Source organism: Pogoniulus pusillus, chromosome 3 (assembly GCF_015220805.1).
Source record: "Pogoniulus pusillus isolate bPogPus1 chromosome 3, bPogPus1.pri, whole genome shotgun sequence".
Classification (NCBI taxonomy): Eukaryota; Metazoa; Chordata; class Aves; order Piciformes; family Lybiidae; genus Pogoniulus; species Pogoniulus pusillus.
The window spans coordinates 7,513,609-7,536,503 of NC_087266.1; the positions used below are offsets into that span (position 1 = coordinate 7,513,609).

The window sequence follows — 22,895 nt, forward strand, 5'->3', positions numbered from 1 at the left end:
CTTAGGGCAGAGAGGATAACTGGAAAAAAAAGAGAGTTTACAGTCTTAAAAAGTGTAAAATACTTGACATAAATACAGGTGCAGCTACCTTCTTTTTATGTAAACTAATTTGACATGTTTTCATGTTATGGATTGCATTCTCTTTTTGTAGAACAGTGGTGATGTCTGATGAGACACTCATTATAATAAATTTTTTCCTCTCTTGATTTGCAAGATATATGTAATAGTTGATTTACTTAGTCATTGTTTCCCTTCTAAATCCCAGACCTCTCACTTTTTCTGTGTTCTGTCTCAAGCTAGAAAGTTTCTTGGTAAAGTAACCTCTGACTCCAGCCCTTTGGCTTGGAATATTCTGTGGCAGGTAGCCATCTACGCTTCATCAAGCCATGTGGCCCCCTGGTAATGGCAAAACTCTGGAAGCTGCAGTTTATTTGTTTGTAATTCCATTACTAAGAAATAGCTTATGAATATTGGCCATGAGCAGTCTGTGGATAGAGGAGAGCTGTTAATTTAAAGGATTCAAAGAACCATCCCTCCTTTCATCTGCCACCCATTAAGACCCTGTCATCAACAGCTGATACATCTGAAGGCTGTGCAGCCATTCAGCAAGACTTGGAGAGCTGGGCACAGAGGAACTTAATGAGGTTTAACAAGGATAAGTGCAGAGTCCTGCAGCTGGGAAGGAATAATAAACTGCACCAGTACAGGCTGGGAGGTGATCTGCTGGAGGGCAGCCCTTTCCAGAAGGACCTGGGAGTCCTGGCCAACAAGCTATCTGTAGGACAGCAATGTGCCTTTGTAGCCAAAAAGGTCAGTGGCATCCTGGGGTGCATTAAGAAAGTGTGTCCAGTAGATCAAGGGAGATTCTCCTCTCCCTCTACTCTGCCCTGGTGAAACCTCACTTGGAATATTCTGTCCAGTTCTCAGCTCCCCAGCTGGGATTGTGAGTGGGTTTTGTTTTATCCCCCATGTGAGTTGATCCCTTTTTGGACATCTCTCTGGATCTTTCCAGAGTCCCAGGAGTGGCAAACTTCCTGTCTCTGTTGTTATCTAAAGCAGAAATGAATCGAGAGAGCCATTAAACTGCATTTCCTCTGTTTAATGACTCACAATCCCTTCAGTCTTTTTCAATCCTAAGATAATCAAACTGACAAAGTCATGTTAGTATTTTCAGAAGAAAATGTCTTATTTGAAGTCAGACCTACTTGGCTTGTAGAATATCTTCCCACTGACTTTTGAACATGGTTTGCTGCTACCAAACATTTATCAACCTTAAATTTACTTCATTGCAAAACAAGTCTGTTCACAGGGAGGCTTTTCATTCTACCCCTCTGAAAATTAAAAACATGTGCTGAGAGCATTAGCAGCCTTGGTCACCAGTATCATATGTAATTCCTTTCCTGGTTAAAGATAAAATCTGAGTATCTAAGTTGTGTAATTTGAAGAGCAGAACGTTTCTAAAAAGAACCTACCTGTATGCTAAGAGTGTGACTGATTCCTGCAAGTCACAGAGTCACAGAATCACAGAACTTCTTACATTGGAAAAGACCTTCAAGATCATTGAGTCCAATCATTAGCTTCACACTGACAAGTCTTTGACTTAACCAAATCCCTCAGCACAACATCTCATCACTATGAATCACTATGGTTGCAAAGGACTACCAGGCTCAGCCAGTCCAACCTTCATCCCATCATCCCTAATCACTAGACCCTAGCCTCAAGCACCACATCCACTCTCCTTTTAAACACCTCCAGGGATGGTGACTCCACCACCTCCCTGGGTAGCCTGTTCCAGTGCCTGACCACCAGCTCAATAAAGAACTTCCTCCCAACATCTAACCTAAACCTCCCCTGATGCAACTTGAGGCCATTTCCAAGGCAAATGTTGCAGCAAACCAGTCTCTTCTGGGTTGATATAAATTGCCTTATCTGAGGTTATTTGGTTCTCTGAGTTTAAAAGTAATCATTGAGAGACTGAGAAACCTGGGGCTATTTAGTGTGAAGAAGACAAGACTGAGAGATCTGATCCATGTCTATAAATACCTGAGGAGTGAGTGTCAAGTAGATGGGGTCAGCAGCAATAAGACAAGGAGCAACAGCTACAGACTGGAGTATAGAAGGTTTCACCTCAACATGAGGAGAAACTTCTTTACAATGAGTGTGAAGGAGCATTGGAACAGGCTGCCCAGAGAGGTTGTGGAGTCTTCCTTCTCTGGAGACTTTCAAAACCTGCCTGGATGTGTTTCTGTGCAGGCTGCCTGTGTGTTCCTGTGCAGCCTACCTATCCTGCTTTTTCAGGGGGGTTGGACTTCCAGTCTCTAAGGTTCTGTGATTTTGTGTGATTCCCCAGCTGGTAGCTCTGGTTGGCATTACTGGCAGCTTAGGGTCAACTCAATGTAGCTACTGTTTTTGCTTATTGCAGTTTTGAGCTGCATCAGTTTCCTTACACAGCTCATGCTGTGATACACCATAACTGGCATCAGCACTATGAGCTGGCAGTAGTAAGAGACTGGGAGAAACACGGAAGGGAGGGATGCTTTTCATCATTCACGGAAGGGAGGGATGCATTTCATCATGACTTCTGTCATTTTAAAGTGGCTGAATATTAGCATGGCTTAAGATGTTCTTTACTAAACCCAGGAGATGAAAAGTCACTTGAGTTGGAAAGTTCAGAAGTGTTTTCATTGTGAATCAATTAAGATGTATTCTGTACATCACACAGCTCTCAAGAGTATCTTTCAGGCTGCCTATTAAGTTGAGCTTGCTTAGTGGTGCTTCTGGAAGGTAAGCCACCAAAAAGAGAACAAAATGAGTATGGCAGATAATTGGAACATGCTTATGCTTCTTTATGTTGAGGAAGCTCAGGGGTGACCTCATTGCTGTCTACAACTACCCGAAGGGAGGTTGCATCCAGCTGGGAGTTGGTCTCTTCTGCCAGGCAACCAGCAACAGAACAATGGGACGCAGTCTCAAGTTGTGCCAGGGGAGGTCTAGGCTGGATGTTAGGAGGAAGTTGTTGGCAGAGAGAGTGAATGGCATTGGAACGGGCTGCCCAGGGAGGTGGTGGAGTTGCCATCCCTGGAGGTGTTCAGGTAAAGCCTGTCTGAGGCACTTAGTGCCATGGTCTAGTTGTCTGGCTAGGGCTGGGTGCTAGGTTGTACTGGATGATCTTGGAGATCTCTTCCAACCTGGTTGCTTCTATGATTCTGTGTTCTCCTACCCACACCAAGAGGAAATACTGCTACAAAAGATGTGTGAATCTTGGGCTATGGAAGTGCAGGCAAGTTCTTTATATGTTGGAGTATCATTATAATGTCTGTCTCAAATTATTTTTGCAACAGTAATTATTTGACCAAGGCCTTGTGATTTGCTGATACTTCTCTCTGACTGCACACCCTCACCTGGCTAATTTCTGCCTCCAAAGTGACAGACAGGCTCAAAAGGCTGTGTAATATCTAATTATTGATAAACATGAACCATTTGGCTCATGTTTGTGTTATTTGGTGTAGAAAAGGTTTTGGCATTTGTAAAGTTACTGCTCTGTTAGAAACCTTTGTCCTTGTGTCACACTGACTGGTCCTCCCCGCTCATGTCTATGCCAGATGTTTCATGCTAGCTGAAAGCTTCACCAAGCAACCTTGATATACATGTATCACTGGAGTTTCCCCAGAGTTCTGTTGGACTGTTCAAATGTTACAAAACAACAAGAAAAAGAAGATGCTGTATCTTGAGAGCTAAGTAGTGAGGTTACAGAGCTGAAATGGTAGCAGAAAACTTCAGAATAGATGAAGTGTGAAGTGAGTCAGAGAGGAAGGTAAATTCAGATGAACAATATTGAAAGTGAGACAGTAGGAAGAGGGAAGGGGAGAGGAGCTCAGGAGGGAAAAATAAGATGGTATCAACAGACAGGAGAGAAAGATAGAAGAAAATACTAGGAGAACAGCACCTGCAATGCAGATGATAGGTTTACAAGCAGCAATGTTGTATTTACAGACAGAGGAAGCATATTTTAGTGTCTTTTTTTTCCTTCCACCCTCTTTTTCTGGTACTTTACTGCTAAGTTATGCTCTGGTTTGTCTCAAAATGCTTCTGCTCACCTCAGTTGAAAGTGATGAAATCACACATTGCTCATTTGTGGGTAATTGTATGTAGTAACTTGAATGGCAGTATCTTCCATAAAGTGTGTTTAATGCAAACATACAGGTAACCGCAGTTGAAACAAGATTCTTCCCACGTCTGCCTTTTGCCTTTTCTTTCTTCTCCAAAGTGTACATGTGTCTGGAAAAAAACAACATTCCTTTCTCTTTAGGAATTAATTTTCAGAAGACATTGAGATCCACTGGGATCTTAACACTCGTTGCTTAGAAACATAGAATCAACCAGGTTGGAAGAGACCTCCAAGATCATCCAGTCCAACCTAGCACCCAGCCCTATCCAGTCAACTAGACCATGGCACTAAGTGCCTCATCCAGGCTTTTCTTGAACACCTCCAGGGATGGTGACTCCACCACCTCCCTGGGCAGCCCATTCCAATGCCAATCACTCTCTCTGGGAAGAACTTCTTCCCAACATCCAGCCTAGACTTCCTTCAGCACAACTTGAGACTGTCCCCCCTTGTTCTGTTGTCAGTTGCCTGGGAAAAGAGACCAACCCCCACCTGGCTACAACCTAGCTTCAGGTTACTTAGAGGAATTCTGATTCTATGATTCTATTGATTCTGTGATTCTATGAATGCCATTTATGGTATCATGTACAATTTATTAAGAAAATGCACTGGTTTGAAAGTGTCTTGTAACAAAAGCACACTTCTCTTTAATACTTTGTTTACCCAAAACCACAGTTTGTATGGAGTTAAGGTTATGTGAAGAAATGTTTTGGCTTCGTGTCATTTTACTTCAAATAATTGAAGTAAAATAATTGTCCAGAGTAGTGTTTTAAAGTAACTGAAATAAACACCAAAACAAACAGGCAGGATCTCATAATACAGCATATAAATATTGGTAAAAAACAATTGGAACAATGTGGGTTTAGTAGCAGTTTTATTTCAGATGTTACACTGGGGGGTTTTTGGAAGGGTGATACAATGGCTGTGCTTTTATACATGTTTGAAGGAATCCATATGATGGAAAACTTGCAATCTCTGCACAATAAATGAACACTTACACATAAATCCTATCCACATAAACTCTGAAAATCCAGCAATTTGGGTGAATATGTGTTGGCAGGCTACAGCACTGGTTGCTATAGTAGTTAATCCTTAGACTATATACTACCAGTTTATAATAGGCAAATGTTAATTCATCTGCTCTGAACCTTAGGAAGGAAAAAGCTCCATGTGCAAGTTGAAACCAGCTATTATGGAAAGCTGGATGTTTCTGAGGATTGACTGATCATAACTGGAGGGTGAATTCTGCCTTCTATAGGGATAAATGTTAAAATGTTATTTTCTGAAACACTTTTGGACAATCAGAAGTTCTGACTGTGACTTCACAAAGCAGAACACGGAGCTTTTCATAACTCATGGCTTGCATAGCTCAAACCCAGAAAGCTCTTGATATCTTAATGTTGCTTATATATTATCTGTTGATTGAAAATGAAAAGACACAGTGAAAAGAGTATATAAAATGCAGCTGCATTGTCGTGTACTGCCATTGAGATGGACTATTGAAACTTGTGTAAAGTCACTGTAAACCTTTAAGAAAGGTCCTTTTGTTTGTAGAGCCCTTTATTCTGTCTCATTAATGAAATTCTAGCCTCCCAAATTACAGCTATTTACTCTTCTTTCCCCATGAAACACATATCCTGTAATTTATTCAGTATTTTCAACATGATATTTCAAAATGCTTCTTATTTTCTTGTACAAATGTGTGCTACCACTGCCATATCAGTCTCTCATTTAATCACCTAAGCTCCATTTTGTACAGAAGCAACTACTTGCATGATATTTTTGCCTTTTAATTCTACTTTCTTTTACATTAGGATAAACAAGTTTAACAGTCAAAGTTGCCATTGTAGGGATTTTCTATCAAATAAGCATTCCCTTTCTTAGGAAGGTTCTTTTTAAGCCTTTTACATTTGCTGCAGAATTGTAGGAGTACATTAAAAGTCCTCTGCTATTGAATTATTGGGTAATAAATCAGAAGAAAAAAGCAGTTGAGGATTTTTTCCCGTGTTCATGTGGGTTTTTTTTACTGACTTTATATAAACATCTCAAAGTTAGTGGTTCAAAGCATTGTTTTGGTGACTGTCAAGAAACTTGATTTCTGAGGTATTTTGGATGACCTGGTGAGTAGATGAAAACATTCAGTCTCCAAAGAAAGCTATAAATATCAGTTAGTTTTATTTAGTAAGAGCAAAAGTAAAACATGCTATCAGAGGAAGGGGGTTGCAGATGAGGAGATAACCTTATAGGTTAGCTATGACATTTCTCTGGCAGAGCACTGCATTTAGGGTTGTGTATGCTTAGTTCAGATGCAGATATGGGTAGAAAGATGAGATCATCTATCTTCTGTTTCTATACCAATAAAATAAGAGGTGAAAAAGTAATTCTTGCTTCTGTATTTTCATGAAGCACTTTTTTTTTCCCCTCTCTCTCATACTCTTTTGCTTTACTTCCACTGCATTTCACTTTGTCTTTTTTGTCCCTTAAAACTTGCAATGCCATAGAGTGTTGTGATTGGTTTGGAGGGTAGTTGCTGCTGAGGTTTAGAGTGTTGCTGCCCTAGCTCAATGATGGGGGAGGCTGATCTCCCCAGGATTTTGTTGTGTACCCACCTCTGTCTCAAAATGAATGTAGTAGAATTAAAGCTATGCTTTAAGCATTTATTTGAAGTGCAAGAATGTGACAGTTTTTTGTACAGGCAGGAAGAATCATAAAATCATAGAATCAGTCTGGGTGGGAAGGGAACACAAGGATCATCTAGTTCCAGCTCCCTTCCATGGGCAGGGATACCCTACCCTAGATCAGGCTGGCCACAGCCTCATCCAGCCTGGCCTTAAACACCTCCAGGGACAGGGCCTCAGCCACCTCCTTGGGCAACCTATTCCAGGCTCTCACCACTCTCATGCTGAACAACTTCCTCCTCACATGTGGTCTGTACCTACCCATCTCCAGCTTTGCTCCATTCCCCCTTGTCCTGTCACTCCCTCATAGACTAAAAAGTCCCTCCACAGCTTTTTCTTAGTCCCCTTCAGATACTGGAAGGCCACAAGAAGGTCACCTGGGAGCCTTCTCTTCTCCAGACTGAACAGCCCCAACTCTTTCAGTCTGTCCTCATAGCAGAGCTGCCCCAGTCCTCTGGTCATCCTCATGGCCCTTCTCTTGAACACACTCCAGCATCTCCACATCCTTCTTGTAATGGGGGCTCCAGAACTGGATGCAGTACTCCAGGTGGGGTCTCAGCAGAGCAGAGTAGAGGGGGAGAATCACCTCCCTCAACCTGCTGGCCACACTTCTCCTGTTGCAGCCCAGGATCTAGTTGGCCCTCTAGGCTGCAAGTGCACACTGCTGGCTCATGTTGAGCTTCTTGCTGTTGTGATGTTGCTTTGGTTTCCAAGATGTCCACTGGGTGCCCAAGAACATATAAGTTAGGGAAAAAAATTGGCAGTGTCCAGTGGGACATGATGGGTATCTTCAGTAGTTTGGGAGATTCTCCTGGCAATGTTCTTCTGCCTTCATGCAGTCACCAGCAGTTGCTGCTATAGCAGTTGCTGGTTTCTATTTCTGTGTTAGATTTGCAAGTAGCAATCACTGTTTCTTTCTCACCTGTCCATTTTGGGACCCGTCAGCCTGACCTCAGTGCCAGGGAAACTGATGGAGCAGGTTCTCTTGGGGCCAATAACTGCGCACCTGAGGGATGGCAAAGATCTCAGGTCCAGCCAGCATGGGTTTAGGAAGGGCAGATCCTGCCTTTCTAACCTGATCTCCTTCTATGATCAGGTGAGCCGCTTGGTGGATGTGGGGAGGCCTGTGGATGTGGTCTATCTGGACTTTAGCAAGGCCTTTGACACTGTCCCCCACAGCAAACTGCTGGCTAAGCTGTCAGCCCATGGCTTGGATGGCAACACTCTGTGCTGGGTTAGGAACTGGCTGGAGGGCCAGACCCAGAGAGTGGTGGTGAATGGTGCCACATCCAGCTGGCGGCTGTCACTAGTGGTGTCCCTCAGGGATCAGTGCTGGGCCCCATCCTCTTTAACATCTTCATAGATGATCTGGATGAGGGCATGGAGTCAGTCATCAGCAAGTTTGCAGATGACACCAAGCTGGGGGCAGATGTGACTGAGTTGGAGGGCAGAAGGGCTCTGCAGCGGGACCTTGACCGCCTGGACAGATGGGCAGAGGCCAATGGGATGGGGTTCAATAGCTCCAAGTGCAGGGTGCTGCACTTTGGCCACAACAACCCCATGCAGAGATACAGGCTGGGGTCGGAGTGGCTGGAGAGCAGCCAGACAGAGAGGGATCTGGGGGTACTGATTGATACCCGCCTGAACATGAGCCAGCAGTGTGCCCAGGTGGCCAAGAGAGCCAGTGGCATCCTGGCCTGCATCAGGAATGGTGTGGTCAGCAGGAGCAGGGAGGTCATTCTGCCCCTGTACTCTGCACTGGTCAGACCACACCTCGAGTACTGCGTTCAGTTCTGGGCCCCCCAGTTTAGGAGGGACATTGAGATGCTTGAGCGTGTCCAGAGAAGGGCGACGAGGCTGGGGAGAGGCCTCGAGCACAAGCCCTATGAGGAGAGGCTGAGGGAGCTGGGATTGGTTAGCCTGGAGAAGAGGAGGCTCAGGGGAGACCTTATTGCTGTCTACAACTACCTGAAGGGTGGTTGTGGCCAGGAGGAGGTTGCTCTCTTCTCTCAGGTGGCCAGCACCAGAACGAGAGGACACAGCCTCAGGCTGCGCCAGGGGAAATTTCGGCTCGAGGTGAGGAGAAAGTTCTTCACTGAGAGAGTCATTGGACACTGGAATGGGCTGCCCGGGGAGGTGGTGGAGTCGCCGTCCCTGGGGCAGTTCAAGGCAAGGTTGGATGTGGCACTTGGTGCCATGGTCTAGCCTTGGGCACTGTGGTAAAGGGTTGGACTTGATGATCTGTGAGGTCTCTTCCAACCTTGGTGATACTGTGATACTGTGATCTGTGTGGGAGAAACGAGACAGTAATGGTATTAATAAAATTACATTCCGTTCTGATTTCTGATCTAGCATTAAAAAGAACCTTACAGCAGTTAAATCTTTAGGATGTCTGTGGGACCTCTTTTGAAGACTCATCTTCAGTTTGAGGCACCTGAGATTTTTCAATTAGGAAATATGAGGGAAAAAGATGGGAAAATTAAGAGGAAATCTCCCATCTTGTGTGGGCTTAATTTATGTGGCAGAGCTGCCTGGTTCTCACAATACAGGTGACTGCTCACCAAACTTACTTGCATAATTCTAGCTGGAATAAATGGAGGCTAATGATTTTCCTCAAAGTTGCCTAGAAACCATATCAAAATTATTCTGAGACATGGTTTGTTTTAGAACTAATTAAATGCTGAGATATTATGAAAGACATATTTTTTTTTGTAGCTTATTCTGAAAACATGGTTTGTGTTATCCTTCTATTTTCATGGACCCAATTTTGGCTTTAATATGAAAAGAACCCCCCAACCTTTTATTCTGTTAATAAGGGGGGAAAAAAAGGAAGAGGACTCATGTATTATGTAATTAACTATTAATTTTTCTGGGTTACGACTTGTTTTGAGGGGAGACCTCATTGCTGTCTACAGCTACCTGAAGGGAGGCTGTAGCCAGGTGGGGGTTAGTCTCTTCTGCCAGGCACCCAGCAATAGAACAAGGGGACACAGTGTCAAGTTGTGTTGGGGGAGGTATAGGCTGGATGTTAGGAGGAAGTTCTTCATGGAGAGAGTGATTGGCATTGGAATGGGCTGCCCAGGGAGGTGGTGGAGTTGCCGTCGCTGGAGGTGTTCAAGAAAAGCCTGGCTGAGGCACTTAGTGCCATGGTCTAGTTGACTGGCTAGGGCTGGGTGCTAGGTTGGACTGGATGACCTCGGAGGTCTCTTCCAACCTGGCTGATTCTATTTTATGATTAGCAAAGTTTTTGGAATGAAGTTACAGGAAAAAAAGCTATCATAGGGCTATATGCTGTCTTATATGGGAAAATGAAGTGGAATACTTGAAAACACCCTTCTGAATTCTAAATATAATAATTTTAATTTATACAGTGTTGTAAAGTATAAAAGTACTGTAAACTTTGTGATCCATTTAGATCCCTGTCAGGAGTCAATATTTATACATCGCAGGATCACAGGATGTTAGTTAGGGGTTGGAAGGGACCCAAGGAGATCATAGAGTCCCACCCTCTGCCAGAGCAGGACAATACTATCTAACATGGATCACAGAGGAACACATCCAGACAAGAACACATCTTGTGAAGTGGAGAGGCAATTTAAATTTGCTTTTATCATAGAAGCATAGAACCAACCAGATTGATTTCTCTCTCTCAAAAAGCACATGACCGTGCTATTGTTGACTTGTTACTGAGTAATATTGGTAATATTTGGTAATATTCACCAGATTTTTTTGCCAATTTGGGAACAGCATTTAAAGTATTCCTTTAAGTTAGCCACTTGAGAACTAATGTTCGGGTTACTAAGTGGTTTTCCTGGTCCTGTATAAATTTGCTTGAGAAACTACGCGATAACAATCTAGGGATTAGACTGTAACATTTCACATTCATGTTTACCTTCTGTATGTGTGTGTTTGTGATATTGAAATGTTACTAGATACGATGGTTTGGGTGTTGCCTGCCCTCCCCCACCCCCCCACTTTGGAAATCACCCAGACTTGGCTCAGCTGGCTCTGGAAATATGAATGAAGCTTATATTTACAGCGGGCAGAATATAAAACAGATATTTACAGTATATACAGTTATAGACAGAAACATACAAGGTTAAAAGGTAATACAGAAACACAACTCCCCTCCCAGAAACCTGAGTCCCCAGAAGGGGCTTTCAACCACCCCTTCACCTTCCCCCTGCCCCTCTCAACCTTACCCCAGTCCCAAAGAAGAATAGAGGCTTGGCCAGGGGGTTAGGAAGCAAAGTGGATTAGTCCAAAATGGAGGGTGAGGCTAGAGAGTAAGAAGCAGCTCAGCCAGTTCTCCAGCAGCAGCCCAGGTGAGAGTGGTTATCTATGTTTTTATTTCTTGTTCCTATACATCTCAGCAAGCCTATGAGTGAAGTAGACATCACCATTGCTTTCCTTTCACAGCCTGTAATCTAGTTCTTCTCACCAAAACATTCTAGCTAGCTTCAAACTAGCACACTAGAGCAGACTTACCTTAATTTTAGGATACCAGAAGTTACTGGACTACATTCCTGAAAACACCCCAAGAGAAAACATTTGACATTTTGATGATCATTGTTAATTACCTGATGACTGCAGTATTTACAGTTTCTTCTGAGGAGATATGCACCCCATCAGTCTTTATTCTTTGCATTCGTTATTTTACTGTCATGCCAAGCCCAACAGCACTGAGAAGTCCATGTCTGTCCTCAGAGGCCACACAGTAGACATCTGTGTGCATCATAAGGAGCAAAAGCAAAGCTGAGAATCTGTTTTGTAAACTGGAGGTATTCAAAGGGATAACTGTAAATAACTGTGGTAGCTCACACAAACATTCCGAGAGTAACTTTCAAAAGGACACAAGAATCTCTTAGAAATCAGAGTAGCTGTTACCTGGTATCATCATAGTGCAGAGTTGTGCTAGTGCCTGGTGCTGGTCTTTGCCTCCTTTCCCATCTAGCAAACCTCTCCTAAAACCTGGGCAAGAGGGCAGGAAAGATGAGATGGAGTTTACGACAGCAGCGGTTTTACTATCAGCAGAGACAGATGATTTGTGTTGCTTCCTGTGTGGTCATTTGTTGGCTGTTGGAGGTATAGGGAGTGAAGTGACTGGGCGACAGTGGGAAAGGGATGCTCCTCTCAAATGCCTTTCAAAATGTTTTCTTCTTTAAATCCCTCTCCTTGGGCTCTGAATACATGTGAGGATGACTGATGGGCTACAGTGAGTACCAAAACTGGCTGCTTCCCCTTTACCTGCTCTTGTTATCAGATGCACTGCTTGACGAGAGAGGAAAAGAGAAATGTGAGATGAGGAGACAGGACAGTGGCACAACAGCAGTATGAGGTGAAGCAGGACAGGATTTCCACTAGCTGTGAACCAGGTGTAACTAAAGGGATGGCAGAACACGAGTGGTTGCTTTATTGGAGCTGTGGTGCAGTTTTGTGTCTTCGGTTTTACTAAAGCTCTTCCGAGGGATTACTTAATAACATATTGGATCATCCAAGTACCTCATTTACAAGGTCATTTCCCCCCCCCTTTTTTTTTGAGTGCCTTTAGGTCTAAGAGCAAAACATTATATGGACTTGCAGCACTCCATATCTTCAAATCTTCTTTTCTATACTTGAGCATTACCTAAACCCTTAGTATGGTCAAATGATAGCCCAGAATAAAGGTGAGCATTATCCATTTTTTTCTGGGAGGGGGTCAGAAGGGCAGTGGTGTTTGTTGCATTTTTTCCAAACATAGATACTATCTTAAATCTCTTAAACTACCTTTCTGATTAAAGGACATTTTCCACTCCCAGTTCATACTATTTTTCACTGTGTCTCTCAAGTTGAAAAGGTGATAGTGGTTTGAAATGAGTAAATGAGTATTGAATGGTATTATATCCTTGGCCTCAAACTGCCATTGTCTTTGAAGGTAAAAGCTATGGTTAGGTTAGGTTCAAATGTGCAATATTAACTGTGTGTGCTGAAGTCAGGCCATTTTTTTTCTTCCCCGTGGTTAAATTGTGCTGCTTCTGCACCTCCAGTATGCAGAAAAGCTGCAGGGTAGATTTAGCAGCTGTCAGTGAATGAAGAAAATTGTTATTCTTGTCTCTCTGCCTCTTTTTTTCCCCCTAGTTATAACTCCTATTGAGATACACTGATACATCTCCTTCTTAGTAGAATCATAGAATCAGTCAGAGTTGGAAGGGACCACAAGGATCATCTAGTTCCAACCCTCCTGCCATGGGCAGGGACACCCTACCCTAGATCAGGCTGGCCACAGCCTCATCCAGCCTGGCCTTAAACACCTCCAGGGATGGGCCTCAACCACCTCCCTGAGCAACCCATTCCAGCCTCTCACCACTCTCATGTTGAACAGCTTCCTCCTCACATCCACTCTGAATCTCCCCACCTCCAGCTTTGCTCCATTCTGCCTAGTCCTGCCACTCCCTAACATCCTAAAAAGTCCCTCCCCAGCTTTTTTACAAGCCCCCTTCAGATACTGGAAGGCCACAAGAAGGTCACCTGGGAGCCTCCTCTTCTCCAGCCTGAACAGCCCCAACTCTTTCAGTCTGTCCTCATAGGAGAGCTGCTCCAGGCAATACACATGTGAAAAGCTTAGAAAATACTCTTAAGGCAGATGACTTTTGTTGGACTTTCCTGCTTTTAAAAAGAAACAAACCCCCTTTGAGGCTATGGCTATATGGGAAGAAGAGAATGCACTTCAGTAAAGTAGTGCACATTTTGCATTGCCCCTTTGCATGGTACACATGCCAGTTTGCATGCTGTAAAACAACTGCAGTAGGCCTTTTAGTACTGTGCATGCACCATTAAAAATGGAACTAAACAGCCTGTAGAAATATTTAGTTTCTTTAGGAGTTAAAATGGAACCTTAGCTATTGCAAATAGTTCACTGCATTTGCCAAATCAGCAAGTTTGTTCTTTTATAGAAAAGATTAACTTTTGAATATAATATCAGGAGATTAAATCTGATTTCCCACATTTGGTCACTTTTAGACATATGGTCCATAGGCTGCTGGAATTTATTGAAACTCGTTCTTTCCAAGAGTAAATCTTAGAATCATAGAATCATAGAATCAACCAGGTTGGAAGAGACCTCCAAGATCATCCAGTCCAACCTAGCACCCAGCTCTATCCAATCAACTAGACCATGGCACTAAGTGCCCCATCCAGGCTTTTCTTGAACACCTCCAGGGATGGTGACTCCACCACCTCCCTGGGCAGCCCATTCCAATGCCAATCACTCTCTCTGCCAACAACTTCCTCCTAACATCCAGCCTATACTTCCCCTGGCACAACTTGAGACTGTGTCCCCTTGTTCTATTGCTGCTTGCCTGGCAGAAGAGACCAACCCCACCTGGCTACAGCCTCCCTTCAGATAGTTGTCCTGGTTTTAACAGATTGCTTTACATGTAGTTGGATCCAGTTGCACAGCCTCCTCAGGAGAGGAAATGGATTGCCTACAGACAAGCAGTACAAGAATTACGACTGTACAATAGGGAGTATTTTTCCACCATTATCAATTTTCAGTGGAGATTCTTTGTCAGATACGTAACAGTGACTCAATGAACCGGGAAGGTGTTTACCTGCAAGGTGATCTGGTGGTAATGGGAGAAGCTTTTGAGGGCTCCAATTTCAGGCGTCTCTGTCCAGAGCCATCCCCAAAGGAAGAAAAGGAGGGAGGGTCTCCTCCCCTTCTTCAGGTTTCGTCTGTCAATCACAAAGGGCTTTTGTCCTGTTAGCATGTTGATGTGTCTGGGCTTTGGCTGTTTATCATCTTCCTGTCATCCTTAAACGTGAAATAAAAGAGGGGAAATAGCTTCTGGTTCTCAGTTTATGGCTGCTGAGGACTGGAGTGTCCCAGCTGCCCTGGAATGCCTTCTGCAGGGATGGAATCACTGGCGGTACCGCACAGGATCCGCGTGGCTCCCAGCTCCTGAGGCGCTGGTCAGAACAAGGCTGACATTACAAGTCAGATGATGAGAAAGCAATTGAGCTTCACAGATTCAGTTTCTCTCTTTGATCCTGCCATTAAAGTGTCAGGGTCTGCGAGTGGAAGCATAATGCAGGCAAGATTTCCGGCTGCTTTAATCCTGGTGCTAAAAAGATCTATTGAAAGAGTACAGGAGCTGGATTTTATTTCTGCAGGATTTCAAAGCTTAGATATATTTTCCTTATGTTTTATTGCAAAACATTACAGTATCACAGTATCAACAAGGTTAGAAGAGACCTCATAGATCATCAAGTCCAACCCTTAGCCACAATTCTCAAGGCTAGACAATGGCACCAAGTGCCACGTCCAATCTTGCCTTGAACAGCTCCAGGGACGGTGATTCTACCACCTCCCCGGGCAGCTCACTCCAGTAGCTGAGCAATAGAGCAAAACAGAGCAAGCTATTTTTTTTCTTCCTTATTTAAAATCATTTTTCTGTAAGATTTTTCTTTCATGTATACTTAGTAAAGATTTGACGGATAATAGACTCATCCTTTCACGTGCTTCTGAGACACTTCACATTTCACAACTGGAATAGTAAGGGAGAAAATGTAGATAACCTGCAGAAGGTTGGGTGCAAAATATGTGGCAGTGATGCCATTGAACCACAGAGTTGCAGTCTAGTTCTTAAATCACAAGGCTGGCTGTCCTGCGTTCTTGTTACAGGACATAACTTAAAAATGAGACATGGTACAGAATTGCTGTCGGAGAATTAAGACAGGAAGTAGTATGTAAGCAGCTGTGTAGCAAGATAAGAGTTTTAAACCAGCTAAATACTATGTTGATAGATGTATTTCTCACTTATTTTTCAGCAGAATTAGACAGTTCTATTATATTTTGGCTTCTGAGTGAGAGCTTGACTTTCAGTTTCCTGCTAATCAAATTTCAAAATAGAATGAACAGACTCTGCAACTCCAAAAATTTCCTTTTGCTACTTTTCTGTTGTTTGCTTGTGGAATGTTTTCATGGAGAACTTTAGATGTCAATTAGGATTTGAGAGCTGTAATACAGTGAAGGTAATTGAATGGTTTCGTACTCTCATGGTGGAGTCTCTGTCCCTGCAGGTGTTCAAGAAAAGCCTGGCTGAGGCACTTAGTGCCATGGTCTAGTTGACTGGATAGGGCTGGGGGATAAGTTTGACTGGATGATCTTGGAGGTCTCTTCCAACCTGGCTGATTCTATGATTCTAATTCCTCTCACAAAAATATCCCAGCTAGGCTCAAACTAGCACAGAGAAATATGTCTTTGTAGCTGCTTATTTAATTTAGGGAAACAAAATCCTCCTGACAAAAACAAAGAAGAAATCCCTTTGAGCAGCAGTTATGAAACTTATAAGAAAAACTTGTTTATTTACAGAATGTAGCTAAGAAAAGGAAGTCACACCCAGAAATCATAATTCTTAAGGGGATGGATTAGATGTCAAAAATCCCTGCTTGTCTTTTGAATGTTACCTGTGTTTATTTGACTGCTGCAGTCCTTTGTGAAGCAACCGAGCTGTAGTCCTTGCAAACATCATTGTGGTGATGAAATAGTAAATCACACTCATCACATGTTTCTTATTTGACAGCAGTCAGGGCAGAAAATCTCCATTTCATTAAAAGCAGAAGACAATTACATTAGGATCCACATGTCCCGGCGTGTGTTTTTGAAACAGTCTTTTTATGTCAGAGTTGTAGACAATTAAAATGTTTTACATGCAACTACTGCACAACTTGAATATATATATTCATACAGTCCCAAATATGGCTTTTAATGTATGACATTTGTATTTTGTTTTAGAAACAGGCATATTTTTAACTACAGACATTGGAAATACTTTAGATTCTGTTCCTGTGAGCTAATTGCTAACTAGAATAGGAAAATAAGAGCTACTTTGTGGTTAGATGCTTGTGGTCTTTCTTTTGGCTCTTGGCCCTGAGATAAAATGTCAGGGAAAACACAACGGATAGTGGTACCAATCAGTGTATCCTGGACATAATTTGAAGCCTGTCGAAAGTCTGCTACTTTATAAACATTGAATTAGATCATTCTTCATTCTACTTTGTGCTTATACATTATTGGGTTAGACTATAAATTATGTTATAGATGATTTTCACAGACATACATCAGTTCATAAAGTCTCAGTTTCACAGAAGAAGGAACTGCTATGAAAGAGCAGCTTCTTAATTGAAACTGAAACTCTATGGGGCATCTAGGGTATTCTGAAGAATGAGACATTCAGATCACAGTATCACACAGTATCACAGTATCATCAGGGTTGGAAGAGACCTCACAGATCATCAAGTCCAACCCTTTACCACAGAGCTCAAGGCTAGACCATGGCACCAAGTGCCACATCCAACCCTGCCTTGAACAGCCCCAGGGACGGCGACTCCACCACCTCCCCGGGCAGCCCATTCCAGTGTCCAATGACTCTCTCAGTGAAGAACTTTCTCCTCACCTCCAGCCTAAATTTCCCCTGGCGCAGCCTGAGGCTGTGTCCTCTTGTTCTGGTGCTGGCCACCTGAGAGAAGAGAGCAACCTCCTCCTGGCCACAACCACCCCTCAGGTAGTTGTAGACAGCAATAAGGTCACCCCTGAGCCTCCTCTTCTCCAGGCTAACCAATCCCAGCTCCCTCAGCCTCTCCTCGTAGGGCTGTGCTCAAGGCCTCTCCCCAGCCTCGTCGCCCTTCTCTGGACACGCTCAAGCATCTCAGTGTCCCTCCTAAACTGGGGGGCCCAGAACTGAACACAGCACTCAAGGTGTGGTCTAACCAGTGCAGAGTACAGGGGCAGAATGACCTCCCTGCTCCTGCTGACCACACCATTCCTGATGCAGGCCAGGATGCCACTGGCTGTCTTGGCCACCTGGGCATACATGTGTATTCCTGCATATAGCTGTTTATATTGTAAATACCTGCTTGTATATTGTGCTAAGCTGTAAATATAAAGCTCCTTTCTGATTTCCAGTTTGGCTGAGTCTAGTCTAGGTAATTTTCTTAAGTGTGGAGGGGCAGGTAACACCCAAACTATCACACCATCAACTGAAACTATCTTTCAGAAATTCAATGGCAAATATATGAGAAACTTCAGTTTCAATCATTGTATGAATAGGAGAATGGAAGAAGTAAATAGTAAGAAAAAACCCATAGAAAGATCAAGTTAATGCAGTCACAGCTGAGATTTTGCTCTAAAGAGTAAGGATTAATTAGTTTTAGGTTGAAATATATATTTTTTGAAGTAGGAAGAGTATCTTTAAGTAGTAGTTTTAAACAGAGTCCTTTTAAAGTCTCAAGTTGTGCCAGGGGAGGCCTCTTCCAACTTGGTTGATTCTGTGATTCTAAGCAGAGTAGTTTTGTGCTCTGTCAGGATAGCATGAGATACTTTTCTCTGTAAGTTTTAATGCAATCATATTTTAACTTTTTCAATGAAACTTTAAAGTGATGCTTAGCCCAGGGTCATGCAAATGCTAAAATTTCTGGGGTGATCCCTCAAATTGCTCTTCACTCTTTGAAGAGACTTAGTAGAAACAAGGAGTTGAATTCTTCATCAGTGTGCATGGCTATTGGTCAAGAATGAATTGTGTCAAGTCAATCTGGCTTCCTTCTGTGATGATAAGAGACTTTATTCATTCAGAAGTAATAGAGAATATCATATAGCCTCACTAAGTCTTTAAACAGACTCTCATGTGACCTTCTCATAAGCAAGACCTCGAAGTACACTGTAGAAAAAACCTCCTACTTAAAACTGACCTGAAAGACCTGAGCACTGAGTTTACAGTCAGAGTGGAAGTGTTGTCCAGGGATAATTGTTTCCATTCACCCTAAGTCATCATCCTGATCATTAATAATGCTGTTGAAAAACGAGACCCAGCCAGTCTTCCAAGATACCTAGTTTTATCCACATGTTTAATGCTGACATAATTTAAAACAGTTTGGCAAATTGGAGAAACATTCCCATTTGATGAACGGTTCTGCACTTTGGCAGAAAGAATTGACTCTACAGACAGAGCCTTTGGAACCTTTTCTGAGGTCAGAGCTCTCCATAACAGCGCCTGGGAGTTAGGTACAACCTGAACTTGAGTCAAAGTGTCAGAATGTGGAAAAAAAGCAATTGTAGTTCTGTATATAAATAAGAGTTCAGCATGCAAAGCACGTGGAGTTACCATTGACCCCTTAGTGATGATAATGTCCTCTGAAGTGGGCTATCATTTAAAAGCTGCTCTACAGGACTGCTGGAAATCTTGTCAATCTTGAAATCTCACCAGTTGGACGATGGAAGTAGCAAGAAGCTTAAGGTTTTTCCAGTTACTCATTTCCTGGGTTAATTTTTTTCTCTCTCTGTTGCTACAGAGAGAGAACATGAGCAAACAGTGTGCCCAAGTGGGCAAGAGAGCCAGTGGCATCCTGGCCTGCATCAGGAATGGTGTGGTCAGCAGGAGCAGGGAGGTCATTCTGCCCCTGTACTCTGCACTGGTTAGACCACACCTTGAGTACTGTGTTCAATTCTGGGCCCCCCAGTTTAGAAAGGACGTTGAGATGCTTGAGCGTGTCCAGAGAAGGGCGACGAGGCTGGGGAGAGGCCTTGAGCACAGCCCTACGAGGAGAGGCTGAGGGAGCTGGGATTGGTTAGCCTGGAGAAGAGGAGGCTCAGGGGTGACCTCATTGCTGTCTACAACTACCTGAGGGGTGGTTGTGGCCAGGAGGAGGTTGCTCTCTTCTCTCAGGTGGCCAGCACCAGAATGAGAGGACACAGCCTCAGGCTGCACCAGGGGAGATTTAGGCTTGAGGTGAGGAGAAAGTTCTTCACTGAGAGAGTCATTGGACACTGGAATGGGCTGCCCGGGGAGGTGGTGGAGTCGCCGTCCCTGGGGCTGTTCAAGGCAAGGTTGGACGTGGCACTTGGTGCCATGGTCTATCCTTGAGCTCTGTGGTGAAGGGTTGGACTTGATGATCTGTGAGGTCTCTTCCAACCTTGGTGATACTGTGATACATGAAGAACTGAAGAAATAGATAACTGCAAACAGCATTTGAGGGAAAACTTAAGCTAATAAAATGCTTGAAATCAGAATATGGAAATAAATGAACAGACTTCATTCTGAAATTCTGCTTCAGGTTTATTATTTTAATTGTGTGAAGAACTGTTAGTAAAACAAGGCCAAAAGAAAGTGATTTGATTTGTGCCAGTCCTTTAGAAAAGTTAAATCTTAGACTTAGCTAGAAGGAATCACCGTTGGGTTTTCTGTATTTGTCACCTTCCAAAGCTGACTCAATGAAACTGGAATTTAACTCATCCTCTGTTGTCACCTTGTAATACAGACTGACAAGTTACTGATAATTTCTCGCTGATACAGCTCTTCTCATGGGTGCAAACACAGGCTAAACCCTATGTTGAAAGCTAAACTTTCAAACCTTCTAAGACTTTTGGAGCATTATTTGTGGCTTCTGATAAGAGTGTGAACGTTTTCACTCTATAGTGTGTGACCTATGAGTTGGTCACAAGGTGGTGTCAGCTTGAGTTAAATCACTGTGACCCCCCAAGCAGCACCAACCTAGTGAGTAATATTATTAGAAACTATATTGGCTAACATCCTACTGTAAATGCATTAAGCTCTTTAGACAAATTGTTTATTTTAATAACTTAATGAAGTGCAAAACCATTCAGGTTTGCTACTCAATATCCATGCTTCTCTCTTTGGTGGCATTTGTTTTGTTTTCGTTACCTTTGCTAAGCTGAAGTTGAAGATGTGATCGTTTGCAGTGTTGTGCTGGCTGTGTATATGCTACCTGTTGTCTTTGGGAAGCATATAGTAAGGTACTCAGAAGTTTTATTCTGTCTTGCCAAAGTAGTCTGGTGATTTATTTTTTGCTGCACTTCAATTCTCAGTCTCTCAGCATTTGATTCATAAGCGGCAGTACCAAACCACAAAGTACTAATCAAACAAAAACCACATTAATGTTATATATTATGCATAATTCCCTTCAGTTCTCTCTTCTTAAAACATCCTTGCAATCAAATAGCAGAGCAGTGATTAATAAAAGCATGTTAAACATGCCACCTGGCACTCAGAATTACAGATAACACCATGACTGATAGGCACATCTGCACACACATGCACCCGTTGAAAAGCAGTTATCTAAATTTCAATGAAAGGCTCTGCAGGAAAATGCAGCAATTCTCAGGCAGGAGCAAAGGAATATAAAGTTAAGTTTCTTTTGGGTATCTTGAAGTGCTGTCTCAATAAATAACGTACTTGAAGGTGCAAATGTCTGATCTTTGAGATTCTTTCCAGTTTGGGTTTTGAAGAGGTAATCTGTAATTGGATGGATAAATGAATTTTAAGGATGTCATTTATACTGTATCGATTTAGTGCAAACAAGATTTTAGGGAACAGACAAAACTGTGTTGGAGTGGTTTGAGTTCTAAGAACTATTCTGGTCTCCTCAATTCAAGAGAGATGTTGAGATACTGGAATGCGTCTAGAGAAGGGCGACAAAGCTGGTGAGGGGCCTGGAGCACAGCCCTGTGAGGAGAGACTGAGGGAGCTGAGGTTGTTTAGCCTGGAGAAGAGCAGGATGAGGGGTGAGACCTCATTGCTGTCTACAACTACCTGAAGAGAGCCTGTAGTCAGGTGGGGATTGGTCTCTTCTCCCAGGTAACCAGCAAGAGAAGAAGAGGACACAGTCTCAAGTTGTGCTGGGGGAGGTCTAGGCTGGATGTTGGGAGGAAGTTGTTGCTAGAGAGAGTGATTGGCATTGGAATGAGCTGCCCAGGGAGGTGGTGGAGTGGCTGTCCCTGGAGGTGTTCAAGAAACTCCTGGCTGGGGTGCTTAGTGCCATGGTTTAGTTGATTGGACAGGGCTGGGTGCTAGGTTGGACTGGATGATCTTGGAGGTCTCTTCCAACCTGGTTGAATCTATGATTCTATTTGTTTGTCCAGCTTCTTCTTAATTATTGATTTATAAATTAATATAAATATTTAATATGCAGAGTTCAATTATCTCTCTAATTCTAACTCTTATTTCTCCTCCTGAAGAGCAGCTTCAGCTCAAACTATTCTTTGTTTGAGTAAAAATAATTTCTTTATAAGTGCTGTGTTGCTTGTAATTATTGATATATAAGCACTCTCTAGTACTTAAAATAATATTCCATATTAGATACAGTGGTTAAAATTGTCATAGCTTCAAGATGAGATTGCAAATGTGTCAGTTCAAGGTCTTATTTTTTCCAGTCTTTTCCCCTTTCTTATACATAGCTCTTAAAGAAGTCATCAATTTACAGAGGCTTTCCTTGTCAGAAAGAACATATTTCTTCCGAGATTATCCTAGCATTCCCATTAGATCAGCCCTGAAGATTACCCTTCCATAAATGAGACAGCCTGCCAGACTTGTGCTTTTTCTGTCGTTGGATTCTATATGCAATAGCAGGAAATTAAGGAAAACTCCCCTTCAGCATTTCAGAAGCTACCTGAAAACATACAGATAAGACTGATTCACATCTAAAGTGCTTTAAGTTGTATACAGTGGAGTCACATCTAAAGTGCTTTAAGTTCTATACAATGGAGTCACATCTAAAGTGCTTTAAGCTGTATACAATGGAGGGTAATTTTTCCTTCTGCAAATACTCCTTGTCATGCTTTGTACTATTAGACTGCTAGTAAACATCAGCACAGTGTTTGGGCATACCTCTTACTCTACCACCCTGTGGAGAGAGCTTTTCATGTGGAATGACCTGTCAGGTAGCCATCTGCTTGGTATTTTTTTAACTTTCTTTTCTTTCCTACTTAACTGGAAATACTTGGCATACTTGGCATTCATCTCAGGAACTCAGTGCCATTGCTGTTCTACTTGGCCTCCCTTCTCCTGTCTTTTCAATGTCAGATCTAATTTGGTAGGGACAGCCTGTCTTTCTTCTTACCACAGCAGGTAGAAGCTCATTGAAGCTTATTTGCATTTTGATATTGACAAACGTTTTCCAGAAATCCCTTCTTCATTTGAATGTTGTCAGAGAGGCCTTGAGCACAGCCCTATGAGGAGAGGCTGAGGGAGCTGGGACTGTTTAGCCTGGAGAAGAGGAGG

The 22,895-nt window shown here is 42.9% G+C and overlaps 1 protein-coding gene across 5 annotated transcripts in view; it reads left to right on the forward strand.

The window, feature by feature from the left end:
* TMEM135 (transmembrane protein 135) overlaps nucleotides 1–22,895 on the forward strand; it is a 217,105-nt gene that overhangs the window by 138,647 nt on the left and 55,563 nt on the right. The window lies entirely within an intron of this gene.